Here is a 15,938-nt window from a genome sequence, read left to right on the forward strand (position 1 = left end):
TTATAGCTTTATTAGTCCTCTGTTCAAGTCCATCATCTACAATTTTGCTGAATTGTTTCACCCATTCCTATTGTGTTTGGTTTTATAGATTTATGGTCATCTGGCTTCTTGACTTTAATATTAGTAGGAACCTGGGAAGGCATGGGATAAACTATATGATCAATTTGTCATCTTGAGCTGGAAACATCTAGAACCAGTATAAATTTCATATATTTTTTAAGTTGCTTGAGAAATTAAAATGTAAAATATTTTGGTACTACCTCTCCAAAGGATATCTGTACGTTTCTTTTATTTATTTGTTTCCTAAGAGAATCAGTATTATCTCATGGACTTTTGGAGAGAGAGTGGTTTTGGATATTGAGTCTTATTATTTACTTCTCTAATGGTATCCTGTGTCTTCATGGATGTAGTTGTTATGGCTATTACTGATGATGTTACTAATAGATTACTCTTGTTTAGCTCATTTCTTAAAATTGTTTATGTGTAGTTTTAAATCCAGTCTAGACTGTATTTCACAAAAGGGAGAATGAATTCAATTATTAATATAAACACAAGGAGCACAGACTTCCAGTGAATCCAAACATAAATATGTGGTCTGAATCAATAGATGTTTTTTAAAAGTTTAAAAAGAAAAGCAACCTTTTCATTTTGAAATAATTTTAGTTTTACCAAAGAATTAGAAAGATAATACAGAGAGTTTCTGTATACTCTTCATTCAGATCCCCCTGGTGGTACCTGTGCTGTAGTTACCTAACTTTGATACATTTATCAAAACTAAGGAATTAATATTGGTATAGTACAATTGACTATACTCCACACTTTATTTTTTTTTAAGATTTATTTATTTATTTGAGAAAGACAGCATGAGCAGGGGGAGGGGCAAAAGGAGAGGGGCTGAGCAGACTCCCCACTGAGAGGGGAGCCTGACCCAGGCCTCAGTCCCAGGACCCCAAGATCATGACCTGAGCTGAAATCAAGAGTTGGATGCTTAACCAACTGACTGACCCACCCAGGCGCCCCTAAACTCCATACTTTATTTGTACTTCACTGGTTTTTCATTTCTGTCCTTTTTCTGTTCCAGGATCCCATCTAAGATACCACAGGGATCATGTCCCAGTAGTTTCCTCCCGTCCGTGACAGTTCCACAGTATTTCCCTATCTTTCATGAACTTCACAGTTTTGAAGAGTACTAGTCACATATTTTGTAGAATTTTCCTCAGTTTTTTCCCACTGATGTTTTGTCATGATTAAACTAAAGTTTTGGATTCTAGAGAACAATACCACAGAGGTGAAGTACCCTTCTTGTTATATCAAAGGCACATGATATCAACATGACTTTTACTGATGATATGAACCTTGATCGTTTGATTGAGGTAATGTCTGCCCAATTCCTTCACAGTTACTATTTTCTTTTTCAATATTATTTTCATTTAGAGCAAGTTACTAAGTCTAACATACAGTCAAGTGGAGAGAAATTAAGTTACATCTCCTAGGTAGAAGAGTATCAAAATATTTTGGACATATGTTAAAACTACTAAGGTAATTTTAATATTTTAGGGAGGCTATTTAGAGGCTATTTAACTATCATGCTCTTCTTTAAGTTTTTGCTTACTAATTTTAGTATTCATCATTAAATCTTGTCTGTAGCAACTACTGCTGGGTGTTCTAATTATTTTTTGTTTCCCTCCTTCTACATTTTTTTTACATTTTTTAAAATAATTTTTATTTTGTTATATTAGTCACCATGCAGTACATCCCCAGTTTTTGATGCAATGATCCATGATTCATTATTTGTCCTTCTACATTTTTTCCTTGAAATTCTGTAAGAAGACTTGTCTCTTTTCTCCCATTTATTTGTTTATTCAATCATTTTTATATCATTATGGACTCATGGATATTTATTTTAGTTTTGGGTTACATAGTTTAAAGTTATCATTATTTATTTTGTTTCTCAAATTGGCCATTGGGAACTCTTTCAGGTTGGCTCCATTTTGACATGCTGAAAAATAGTTTTTATTAGTATCATTATATTTAACACATCCATGATTCCTGGCATTATAAGATGCTCCAAGCTTATCCACAATAGATGTTTACAGTCAACCACAGAGTGGACAAATCAATAATCTCATAATATTTATTTAATGTTAAACAAGTATGTTTGATGCTATGGAAAACAATGAAGTTGAGGAAGTAATTTCTGCCTTCAAAGATTCTATTTTCAGAGATAAAATAATGAAAGATAATGAAAAAACAAAGCAGTACAATATTAAATCAGTAAGGACTAAAGAAGCTTACAGAAAAGGAAAAATAGCATTTAGCTAAATATGTCAAGAAGAAAGTCTGGAGAGATGCATATAGTTTAGTTGAGTGAAATAGAAAGAAAAAGATATAAGTTCAGGAATTATTATTATACGATGTGAGAAGCTTACTGAGACAAAATCATCTTAGATGAAATAGACAAATTTCTTGTTTAGTAAGATAAAACATACTAACATTGATACAAGAAGAAATAGAAAGCAGACATAGCTCTATATTTGTTAAATAAATTGAATTTATAATTAAAAGCCTTCCCACAAAGAAAAATTCAGATCCAGATGGTTTCACTGGTGAATTTCTTCAAACACTTAAAGAAGAAATAATATGAATCTGAAACAAGTAGAGTTAGAGACAACACTTCCCAAATCATTTTCTGAGACCTGCATAACTTGAATACTAAGTCCTGATAAGGAGCACTCTAAAAGAAAATTGCACATTGATATCCCTTATGATCATAGACATAAAAATATTTGACCCACAATTAGGAATAGAATGCCGTGATATATTTAAAAAATGATATGTCATGACCAAATTGAACTTATTCCAAGTATGCAAGTATACATTAACATTAAAAAAAATCACTCCACGTACAGGATAAAAATCATGTGATTATATCAATAGACCCCAAAACAGCGTTTGACAGAATTTAGCACCAAATCATGATAAAAACTCTCAGCAAAACTACAAATAAAAGGGATCTTCCTTAATCTGATAAAGAACATCTATGAAAAGTCTGCAACTAACACGTTGAAACAATGAATTCTTTCCTTCTAAATCAGGAAGAATGCATGGGTGTCTGCCCTCACTAATTCTATTTAACACTGTACTGGAGATCCCAGCCAATGCAATAGAATTAACCAGGAAAAGAAATTTTTAAGGCTTACAAATTAGAAAGGAGGGAGTTATTAAACTGTCTCTATTTGCAAATGGCATGATTGTGTATCTAGAAATTCCTAAGGGCCCTAAAAAGACCTATTTGAGCTTAGCAAAAATGTATTGAATTTTAGCAAGGTTTCAGGACACAAGGTCAATGTAATAGATCAGTTCTATTTTTATACACTAAGAAATAAATGGGAAGTGGAATTTAAAGCAATACCAATTATATTAGTATCAAAACCATAAAATAGTAATATACTTAAATAAATAAGTACATGACCTATACACTGAAAATTATAAAACATTTCCGATAAAAATTAAAGAAGATGTAAATAAGTGGAGAGATACATACCATGATCTAGAATGGAAGACTCAGCATTGTTAAAATGTTGGTTTTTCCCAAAATAATGGACAGATGTAACATAGGCCCAAAAAGTTTTATTGTTGTTCTACCAAAAAGGTTTATTGGTAGAAATTGACAAGTTCTAAAAATGTATATGGAAATAGAAGGACTTAAAAGAATTAAAACATTTTTTCGTCCTTTTTTTTTTTTTTTTTTCCTTTACCGAGTCAAACATTTTTTAAAAAAAGAATGTCAATATTTGGGACTCCTACTCCCTGATTACAAGACTTATATAAAAGCATCAATAATTAAGAAAATATGGTATTAGATAAGGTTAGAAAAGTAGATCAGTGGAACAGAAACAACTATCAGGAAAGAAGCAATTATATAGTTAATTGATTTTCAACAAAGACACCAAAGCAATTTAGTGGGATAAAGGAAAGTCTTATCAACAAATGGTATTGGAGCAATTTATTAACTGTATTGAAACAAAATGAAACTTAATGCTTACCTCACACAGAAATTAATTCAGAATATATCATAGATTTTTACATAAAAACAAAAAATTTTAAAGCTTCCAGAAAAAAATGTAGGAGTATTTTTTATTTATTTCTATTTATTTTTTTTTAAGATTTTGTTTATTTATTTGACAGAGAGAGACAGGCAGCAAGAGAGAGAACACAAGCAGGGGGAGTGGGAGAGGAAGAAGAAGGCTCCCAGCAGAGGAGCCTGATGTGGGGCTCGATCCCAGGACCCTGGGATCACACCCTGAGCCAAAGGCAGACGCTTAACGACTGAGGCACCCAGGCACCCCTATTTTTTAGAAAGAGGACAACTATATCTTAGGGTACTAAAAGCACTAACACTATCGAAAAAAAACCTGATAAGGTGGACTTTACCAAAATATAAAAACTGCTCATCAACAGACATTGTTAATAAGGAAGCCACAGACTGGAAAAAGAATTTGCAATACATACATATGACAAAGGAATTAAATCCAGAATATATTTACAGCTTAATTTAAAAAGACAAAGAACATCCTTCCCCTAAAGGGCAAATGACGTGAACAAAACCTTCACAGAAGATAATACAATGTACAAAACACATTTGAAGTTGTAATAAGGACATTATTAGTCATAAGGGAAATGGAAATTTAAGTACTACTTCATGCCCACTAGAATAACTGAAAATAAAAGCACTGATGACACCAAATGTTCATGAGGACATGGGAATGCAGAGACTCATGGGGTAAAATATACAGCCATTTTTGGAAAACCGGTGATTCCTTTGAAATTTAAACATGTACCTGTCCTGTGACCCGAGCACTCTCATGCTTAGTTATTTACATAAGAAAATGAAAGGGTATATCCGCAAAAAACCTTGAATAAGAATGTTCATAATAGCTTTGTGTGTAATGGCCCAAACTGGATCAACCTGAAGTGTCCATCAATAGGAGAATAGATAACAAATCATGGTGTTTTCATACAATGGAATACTACACATTTACACAATGGAGTAATTCTTATGGATTAACTAATAGATTTAAAAGCAAGAATAAATCATTGTCATTATGTTGAGCAAAGGAAGCCAGACAAAAAAGAATATATACTGTATGATTCTACATATATGTAGTTCACGGATAGACAGAACTATCTGTAGTGACCCAAATCAGAACTCCCCTCTTGGGAGGACTTGCCTGGAGAAGAACTTTCTAGGATGATGGAAATGCTCTTTATCTTAACTGTTATGTAGGTTACTTGGGAGTGTATCTTTGACAAAGCTCACTGAACTGTATACTGAAGATCTGTGCCTTTTACTATATGTAAATTATATCCCAGATGGAAAAAAATAAAGACCTAGTCTTTGGAACTGATCTTTGGGGAAAGATTTATCAGACCTTGGGTTTTCAGTGTTCATAAGCATAGGAAGGAATGTCACATTTCTCAAACTCCGCACACCTCCAAGCAGAGTTCATTATTTCTTTCCACTCCCTGGGCGTGCAGACACATGCCAGCTCCCCTCTTGAATTTCCACATTTTGTCAGTGTTCTTACAGTTTACCCCAGGCCCGGGCTCAACGTTTTCTTATATTTTTTGACCACTTCTCTTATTATGAATTCCATTGAATAGATGGTATTTCTTCTATTCCCTGCCTTTTTCTCCTGTCGAGGCCTTCCTCAATATTTTCACTACCTTCTCTCTAATTCTCTCTCTTAGTAGTAGTCCTGCCCATTTTCCCCCCTTATTCCGACCACTGATGTCACATTCATCTTTAGGAACGCACACTGCACATCAAGCTCTGTCTGATACAAAGCCCTGCCAGTAGCTCTGAGCCACACTACAAAATTTCAGGTTTGCAACTCTGGGGTTCACACTCTGGTCTTATTCTCCAACTCCATAAAATCTCCACGCCAGGCTCCAAACAGGTCACGGTTTGCCTCCTGTCTACTTCTTTGCTCGGCATTGAAGGGATATACATATCATGTTACAATCTTACAATTTTCATATTTACTTGTACATTTTTTGAAGGGACCTGCAACTATAGACAATAACAAGTTAGTTGGGGAATTGCTTCATTGGTTTTTTGGGAGGGGGTTGGTTTTTGTTGTTGTTGTTACTGTTTTTTTGTTTTGTTTTGTTTTGCTTTTTGGCAGCAGGCGGTTACGTGTGGACATGGCTGCTGAAGCTTTATCCCTTACTCATTAGTTTACTTAACAAATATGTACCAAGTACCTGCCATATATCAGACCTAGTCCTGGGAGCTATAAATTTGGCTGTAAGCATGATAGACATGGGTCCTTCCTTGTTAGAGGTTGATGGCTCTGATTATAGAGGAATTTAAAAAGTGATTTTAACTCAGTGTGATAAGGACTGGGGGGAAGGAGTCTCATATTAGTTATATATTGTTGCTCGACAGGTTATCCTGAAACTTAGCAGGTACCCCAGAGAAACGGAACTGACAGCGTATGTGTGTGCGTGTGCATGCGCGTGTGCGACGTATATGCTTGGATGTATGTATATATACACATGCATATGCACATATACATCTATAGCTCTATTTAGAGAGAGAGAGAGAAATTTATTCCAAGGAGTTAGCTCATGCTATTATGGAGGCTGGCAGGTCCAAAATCTGCTGGCAGAGCAGGCCAGCAGGCTGGAGAGCCAGGAAAGAGTTCTATTCCAGCCGGAGCCAAAGGCAGTCCGCGGGCAAAATTCCCTCTCTTTTGGGATACCTCAGTCTGTTTTCTTCTAAGGACTTCAGCTAATTGGCGAGTAATCTTCATATTATGGAGGGTAATCTGCTTTATTCAACATGTACTGACTTGAAGGTTAATTTTATCTCAAAAATACCTTCATAGCAACATCCAGATTAATACTTGACTAAATATCTGGCCACTGCGGCCTACCCATGTTGACGTACAATATTCACCACCACAAGTAGGAATCTAGGCATGGCGTAGGGGAGTCCTCCGGCTCAGAGTTTCTTACAAGTCTTCAGTCATGGTATTGGGGCAGGGTGTACAGTCACCCTACTCAACGGGGGAGGGATGATAGCCGCTCAGGGGCTGGCAGGATTCAGGTCCTCCCGTGTTGGACTGAGGGCCTTGGGCTGACAACTTCCCTCAGTTCCTTGCTAGATGGGCCTCTCCGTTGGGGAGCTCACAATGCAGCAGTGGCTATATTCAGAGTCAGAGGGCAAGAGAGATGTCACTTCCCATCACTTCTGCCATATTCCGTTCATGAGAAGTCACTAAATCTAGCCCCCACTCAAGGTGGGGAAGAGAAGGGGGTTCTACAAGGGTATAATCAAGAGAATCAATGGAAGATCCTTTCTGGCTTAAAGTATTTTAACTCTACAGTGAGAAACTAGAAGAGGGATGAAGTATTGTTGTGGCCTAGGAAGATTCCCTAAAGAGGGTGAGGCTTCTGGCATGCTGTGAGAGGTGGGTTGACACACAGAAGAGGAGAAGGACAGCACTGGTTCTTAACAAGTGAGGTACATCTGAGTCACCTGTGGAGCATTTTTTAAAATGCCTGTGGTGACACCTTTCCTTCACTGATTCCAATTCAGAAGATTTGGGTGATAATCATATGCCCCTAGTTGAGATTCACTGCAATATAAGGAACAAACCATTTCTATTTGACTCCAGGGTTTAGGTCAGAAAGAGTCTGTTTTAAAGTTAGAAAGGATGGATGGTGGGAACGGTGTTCTTAATGCGGAACTTAGATCCGATCCTTGAGACTAGAGGGCGCCATTGTAGGTTCTTCGCTAGTGGATATATACGTAATTAGGATTGCGTTTTATTTCGTTTACGTAGTCGTTCATTCATTTTGCTCCCAAGTATTTGTCACCACCCTAGACCAGTCAGAGAGGATGACTGGTCTTTGGACTGTTTCCAGGATGCGCTACAAGAAGGAAAACCAGCTAGAAGCTTAGGGGAGTACATAAATTAGAATGTTATGAGCTGGCTGAATGGGAAGAAGCACTGGTAGGATTTCCTAACTCAGTGGAGGGGATGAAGAAGGGTGAGAAGGGAACAGTGCCACCAGGTGCTTTGCAGATTCATTCTCCTGATGCAGACCGCCCTGGGCTGGGAAGCAGGGGCGATGTGGGAGAATTCAAGCCACTGTGTGCGTCTAGCTCTTCTGTTAAGAACAATATAGTATGTGTCTGGCAAGGACAGAGTAGCAGGGCTCAGTAAGCCCTTGAAAAGAGACTTCAGAGGGACTACATTTTAAATCTATAAATGATGGGATTCCTGCTAAGCTTCTTTTGAATTAAAAAGTCCAGAATCGGGGGGAATAAGAATGTTCATTAATGCAAGAAGACAACATTTCTAAATGAATGATGCAAAATCAAATAAAGTCTTTGTTTTCATTGCTTCTAGAGAATCAAAGTCACAATCATTCTGTGGCTCTGTACTTATAACAATATAGTACATCTTCTCATTATACTTCCCGGAATAAAAGGGTGTATAGTTTCTCTGCATAGCGACAGACATGTTTTCTTGAACAATACCCTGTAAAGGTCACATTGGAGATTTGAGTCACAAGCCCTGTGATTTAAATTTGAAGCTAAGTTTTAAAAGTGGTGTGTCTAGAACTTGCCAAGTTCCATTAAAAGTCAGGGTGTCATTTTGGATTACAGTTAAATAAAACAGGATTCAGTGAGATACTGTATCTTTTTTAGTAGCAGTGCATAGATTTTCTTCTTTGTATCATTCCCTGGCTGTGTTGTTATGGTAGATATCTACTTTCACACCAAATCCTGGGAAGTAATGTCTAATTTCATGGACCTATTTTTTTTTCCCCTAAAGTAGCTCATTTTCTAGCTTTTCAATTATCTTCAGAGGATTTCGGTAAAAGCCTAATCATTTGTGCGTGTTTAGTTATGGTTGATCTTGAATGCTACCTTTCCCGCTGCAGCCTTCTTGATTCCCTTCATCCCCTACAGAAAGGATTCCAACTCACTAAAGCTTTGGAGCGTGTTTTGCCTCACTGACATCATCATGGTCTGCCACGCAGCAATAGTATTACTTCTCCGTAACATTTGGTGGCTTCTTACTATGTGCCACTTCACTCATTGTGCTAAAAGCTTTCTCTAGGTTATCTTACTCCACGATCACAAAAACCTGCAGGGGAAGTATATCATTTCTGCATTTTGCACAAGGGAAAGCTGAGGGTAAAGAGTCAAATACTTTGCCCCAGGTCATATCGCTAGTAAGTAATGAAACAGGAGCACCCTTAGGCACGCTGGTCCAGACCCCATTATTTCAAACACTTATTAGTACCCCCTTCTTATAATTTTTGCCATCTGACTCCTATCCCCCTGCAAGAAAGTTAACAGGCTTGAGGGGAGGACTACCTTGCTAATTTCCGTGTTGCTGGAGCTTCCTGACTTATTGATTGACTCATAAATGAGCAGTCAGCAGTGGCCGAGTGCATACTTGAAAATAGCCTTTTGGGTTCTATGGGTCTACGGGTTTAGGCATATCACCTGAAACTTTGCTTTTGAGTGATTAGAAGAAAGCAGAATGCTAGTATACGAGGTGTTAAGAAGAGTTTTGTTTATTTTTATCCCTGTCATTTAGGTTAGATCCTATGGTCCAAATACTTCTTTTCCCTGTTCTTTGTCAAGCTCTTCCTCCTCCTTTTTATGCAAAGATAAACTGGCTCTGTTTGGCTCTGTTCTTTTTTCTTTTTTCCCCCATGTAATAATCCCAGGCTCCAGGCCTCCAGAACTCTGAAAATGCTATCAATCGTTTCCCCCTGTTTCTTTATTCATGACTTAAGCTTTTGTTGCCAAAAATAAAATAAAATTTTTTTACGGTTATGTGCGACCTTCCTGCTCCCTCATTCTCCAGCTTTTCTGAGGCACTTCCCAAATGCAGTGTGGATAAGAACTAAAAGTCCCAATACTCAGAAGTCAGTGGCGTTAAAAGTTGGAACTTCAAGGGAGATTTTGAAGTGGTTAATTGGTGGGCAGTGACCCTGACACACGCTGTAAGAGGGGGTGCTGGGTCAGCCGGTGCACGGTAGGCCGAGGGGCTCTCTGTGTTGGCCCTGGAGCAACCGGAACCATGCAGCTATTTGACTACCAAGGAGGATGGAAATCTAGATGGCGCCCTGCCGGGCCTTGCCCAGTCACCTTCGGAGGGACGTGGCCGCGAGGAGATACAGTAATCGCTCGCAGAGATGCCACGGAAGGCGTGGCTTCCAGCCCCACCCGAGGCAGGCACACCCTCGGCGAAAGGCAGGATTCGCTTTCACCGTCACAGGGAAGGAACAGTGGGTGTCGCGGCAGCCGAGGAAGAGGACGGCGCCGCTCTCCTGGGTGTAACACAGCGCGCAGACTGGCGTGGCAGTCTTAACAAGGGAGCTGCAGCGTTTCCAGGGGCTTCTCTCTCTTTGCCGAAAGAACTAAGATGGGAGACAAATTGCCCTGCTTAGACCTGCGTGTCTGTATTTCTGTGACTGAATTAAGACAGTATTATATATGAAACTAACGCAGATTAGGAAAGAAAATGTCTAAATTTAATGATATTTGAATTAATTTAATAAAAAGCAGCATCGTCTGTTCTGCTGTCAATTCTGTTTGTGAAATATTTTTTCTAAATCACGTAGGCCACGGAGCGAAATGAGAGAAAGAGCCAGCCTTGAAGCCTTTGGGCTTTGACAGACCCAGGTTCTAAGCCTGACCTCGGGAGTCTGTACCTCAGTTTGCTCATCTGTGAAATGGAGCCAGTACTCTCCAATGGCGGCGCGTGGTTCAGATTAGAGCCCGTCTAGTGCAGCCCCTTGCTGTGCTGGTAGGCGCTCCATAAATACCAGTGTTGTGGCCTCTGTGCTCATTCCCCATGCATGGTTCTTCAGTGCTCCTTATCTTGAAAGGTTTTTAGATACAGGACTGAGAGACTACTGTCCTACCCTGCCATTTATGAGTAAGAGTTGGGGGGTATAAGATAACAGAAATGAATACCATTATATTAATGCTAGCAGGAGGTGCTAATACAGACCATGATGGCTGAGACTGGCAGGAACGGTACTTGGATACTTCCCAACAGCGTGCTTTTCTTTCCTTCCAGAAGCATCTGGCATGTCAGAGCGGCACTGTCTTCCACGGGACTCCAATGGAGGAGCAGCTTCCATTTAAAAGACTTTTGTGAACACGTTGTTTCAACCAGGTCCCCAGAGTCCCGTCTGATCTGCTGGAGGTCTTAAGGTTTGTATTAATATTTTTATTAATATTTTATTAATATTAATATTTTTTATTTCTCTTAGTGAAGATATTATTAATTTTGAGGGAAATTTTAGAAATGGATCCTAGTCCTGCTCTCCTGTAATAACTCTGGAATAGATTAGGCACAGATTATAATCCTTTAATTTCATTGGGAGATAGATACAAATGAAAAGAAATTTGATGTGTCACTCCTCATACTTATCATTGCACGCACTGCAGGATGTTACAAGGATATTAGAAATAAAATATCCCCCACATTGGTTTAAAACAAATTTTGTCTTTTCGTTCATATATTCTAACTGAATAGATTCAATAAATTTATACCGAGTATCTGTAATATATACTGAGATTTTGTGGAGTACTATCAATTAGTTAGAGACCTTGTGGATAAATTATATTTTGAAACATTAAAAAAGCAAAACTGCATTTGTCAGTATCAACTAGTATTATTATTATGACAGCTTTTAAATGAGAAAGCCTCCGTGGCCAGAATGTTTTCATTTATTTCTACCAAGGGGTACTCATCCTGTGATTTATAATGATAGAACAGGGTTGTTGTTGTTGCTTTTTAATATGTATATATTAACAGCTTGAAAAATTGCCAACAATATTGTTTCTTATTCAATAAAAAAAAAAGCTTGCTAGCAAAGCAAGCATCTTACTTTGGAAGTACATGTTTTGCTGTTGAGATAGTACCAAGTAAAACACTTTTATTTTGAAAGTACTTTCCGACAAAGACCGACCCAAAGGCTGAATTCAACTCATGCATCTTTCAGAGATGGAAAATAAACAGGGGCGAGGGTAAAGCTTGGTCCACTGAGTGGGCAAAAATGAAATGAAGAGCAAGGGAGAAGGAACATCGTACTTTCCCTAGGATGACATGTCCTTCCACGGGCGTTGATTTCATTTGGTTGGACTTTTACTCGGTCCACAGTGACAAATGTTTTCTCCGCTAATGGCCCTTATCTGTGGGTTTTCTTTTTATTTCTTTTATTCCTACTGAGAAATCAAAGTAGATTTCACTGCAGTGCTGGGCTAGATTCCAGTTTTCCCACCGCACCCGTCACTGTTGGGCAGCCTGATAGACTCACTTTGAAGCGGGAGGTGTGCAGGACGTGCTGGGGGAGAGGGCGGAAGGGACAATGTGCCTCCACCTTCAACTCTCCAGTCTGTCAATTTGGTAGCAAATCGTAGTGCGTAGAAACCTAATAAGTGTATCCATAGAAACAGAAGTGCTAGAAAGGACTTCGGAAGTTACCTAAACGTTCTTCCCTCGTCTGTAAGCAAGATCCCGCTTGAACTGTCTGAAACCAATGAGAATCTGTTTGTCTTCGAACCTTCATACCTCGGTTTCCACTTTCCTTTTGAAACCTAATACAGAGTCTCCTTTCTTAGAAACCTTGTTGTCAAGAAAACCAAAGTAATTCCTGACCTCCTAGCATGACGATTCATCCTTCTCCCAGGGAGAGAGAGGACTCACTAGTCAGAGCCCCCCTGCCTCCTCATAGACTCCGTTGTCAAGGCATCCTTTTTCTCTTCAGGATACATGAACCCATTTTGTTGAACTTTTTCTATGAGATCGTATAATCCCCAAATTTACTTATCCTCACAGTTCTTTTCTGAGTCTCTAAAGATCTCTATGGCCCACTTAAGTTTAGGAGTCCAGACTGATTGAAGGAGCATTAAAAATCCTCTATCAGTGTTTCTCAGTGGGGCCATTATTGACACTTCAAAGGGGGAGAGTTCTTTATGATACAAGATTGTCCCATGGGTTTTAGAATGGTCAGTAGCCCTGGTTTCCAGGAACCAAAGACCAGTTAGCTCCTTCAGTCCCCAGTCATTGTGATAGATACCCAGATTCAGACCTCCTTCACAGCAGAGGACCAGGACTGCCCAGACTACAAACTCCTCACTTAGAATTGAGGATGCTGAAACTGGCAAAGTTGAGTGAAAGATGGGGCTGGGCCTAGACCCCAGTTTTTAACACTGGGTACCATTCTTTTCCCATTCCATCATACTTCTACTCTGGGCTTACATTTATTTCTCAGCTGTGCAGAAACATAGTAACATGCATATGCAAATGCTCTTTTGGAGAATCAGCGTTTCTAGTTTGGTGTGTAAAGGAAATCACTCTTGTTTGATAAGGGAGCATGGCTATGGGAAGGATATATCAGAACTCAGTGTAGGAAAATAGCAAAGAGAGGACAGCTCTGAGGATTTAGGGAAAAGTCAGGACCTAGACTCCGGAAATAGTGGAGTTGATGTTGCAAAGGTCACCGAGAGAGAAAGGAGTAGAAAAGCTGACATCTGAGGGAAGACTGAAAAAGGTAAGTAACAAAGGAATATTTCTTCACTTGCTTTTCACCATGCACCCTAGTTTCAACTCCCTATTCCACATCATGGCTTCCTCAGAAATTCAAGGATCAGTTTTTGGGGAAGTTAAAGGGCTCCTGATCGCTACTGAAATTCTCCCTCCATTCAATCCAGTATCCCTTGGCTCACCTACCTGGCATCAACATTTCTCCCTTCTCCCTCACTTGCTTATTGATGGCTCCTACTTCAAGCTTCAAGCAGAGAATGGGAAAATGACTTGATGACTTTTATCTTTCTGGATCCTTCCAAGGTCCCAAGGAAAGTTGTAAACTGAAAGAATGTAAAAACAACTGAGCTTTGGGAAATTTCTCCCACAAAATGTCTGTTAAGGCTCTGATTTCTTGGGCGTCTGGGTGGCTCAGTTGATTAAGCATCTGACTCTTGATTTCAGCTCAGGTCAAGATCTCGGGGCAGTGAGGTCGAGCCTCTCTTTGGGAGCTGCACTCAACAGGGAGTCTGCTTAAGATTCTCTCTCTCCCTCTCCTTCTGCCCCCCCTTCACTCGTATGTGCATGTGTGCTCTTTCTCTCTAAAATAAATAAAATCTTAAAGAAAAAGCACATCCTGGAAATATATTGTAATATGTAATATGTAGAGCTCTCTCCCTCTCTCTCTCTAAAATATTTTTTTAAAAGGCTCTGATTTCTTGAGACATTTACCATAATACAGGTACCTTTCCATAGAAAAACAAAAATCTCATTCACTACGATTTTTAAAAAAATTTAACATAAACCATTTAATTCCCTAGTATAGAGTTACTTATTAACAAAACAAGAAGTGTTCATGACTTACAGATACAATTCTAAGTGGGAATATCTGGGTTGTTACAATAGATTATACTTAATATCTGCCTTAGCTTCTATAAATTACACATGGTAAGTACAGAGTTGAAAGTAGGGACTGGGCTAGAGGACTCTGTTTTCTAGTAAAATAGAAATCCTACATGAGAAGATTTATCATATCTAAAAAGACTTACATGTATGAAGAGAGAAATAATAGCATCAAAGGCTTCCTTTATCGTATGTTATTTAATTATTGAAAGCTTTATGACAGAGTTCCTCAGCCAGATTTTTTAAACATGGTGATTTTCCTGTTCTGTCTTCTTTTGTGCACAAGACACCAAGTTATATTTGACTTCTCCGAGTTTCTCATTTCCTGAAATGCACTAGTAGCTCTATAAACATGGAAGAATAAATATTAGCTTTATGAGACCGTGTTCCTCTACTAGCTGATAAATAGCATATAATAAAAAATACAAGGATGTAATTTTGAAAATTATAGGTCAATATGCCTTCTTATTGTGGGTATATATCTAATCCTAATGCATGGAGACTACTTTTTCAGAAAAATGTGTACTATGTAGTACTGCTTGTGTCTCTGATATATTTTCACCCCTCATATTTAACAATATATCTTGTGACTCTTGCCTCGCTAGTGAAACGTTTCAGGCTTATTTACCTTATGATTCAAAAAAAAAAAAAAAAAAACTCTCTGGCTCTTTGCTATTAATTCTAAGAATTGCAAATGATCCAAAGTTAACAAATGTTTGCAAGTTTCCTTCCTGCTAGAGTACCTCAGTACCCAGTGAGCTCCTTGGAATTACATGAGAAAAATATTTAATTGCTTAATGGTAATTTTGAAAGAACAGGAAGTCTTCAGGAGGGGTAAAAAAAAAAAAAAAGTCAAGTGGGGTCTTGAACAGCTAATCAATACTTTAAATGTGCAAATTGTTATTCCCAAATCCAGACTCTAATTATACATTTTTAGCAGCAATGAAATGCGACATCCATTAGCCTCCCTTAAACCTCACATTCATACCCCATAAGGAAGAGAAGAGTGACTTACATGGATAGTATATGATTGAAACACTCTTTTAAAGCTAGAGGATTCAATATAATTACGTTCAGATAATTCACTTCCATCTGGAAATTACCATCCATTTGCCAAAAGTGCCACTGACTTATCATATCAAGGACAGTCTTTTCTTCCACATTAACTCTCCATTGTTCCTCTTGCTAAAGATGGAAAATAATCAGCCTTGTATAGTCTAGGCTCAAAAGTAAGAAAATTGGACTTACAAGAATAGTTCATTCTAATTGCCTAAATTTCTACAGCATCTTTCTTTTAAAGCACAAAATTTTTAAAATATGTTTTTTATTATGAAATGGTTGAAACCTACAGAAAGTAAAAAAGCCTATATATCCACTCCCATATTTTAATATATTTATATTATCATAGTTGCTTTGGATCTCTGTTTTTTAAAGCTAAAAAAAAAAATCACCATCCTTCCT

General features: G+C 38.2%; 1 protein-coding gene across 4 annotated transcripts in view; it reads left to right on the forward strand.

The window, feature by feature from the left end:
* Positions 1-15,938, forward strand: part of ENOX1 (ecto-NOX disulfide-thiol exchanger 1) — a 541,200-nt gene that overhangs the window by 259,193 nt on the left and 266,069 nt on the right. For all 4 annotated transcript variants that reach the window (XM_040623096.1, XM_040623115.1, XM_040623105.1 and 1 more), the window contains exon 4: positions 11,121-11,257. The gene's annotated coding sequence lies outside the window, so the exon portion shown is untranslated. The remainder of the gene's footprint in view (positions 1-11,120; positions 11,258-15,938) is intronic.

Source organism: Ursus maritimus, unplaced genomic scaffold (assembly GCF_017311325.1).
Source record: "Ursus maritimus isolate PB19 unplaced genomic scaffold, ASM1731132v1 scaffold_10, whole genome shotgun sequence".
Taxonomy (NCBI): Eukaryota; Metazoa; Chordata; class Mammalia; order Carnivora; family Ursidae; genus Ursus; species Ursus maritimus.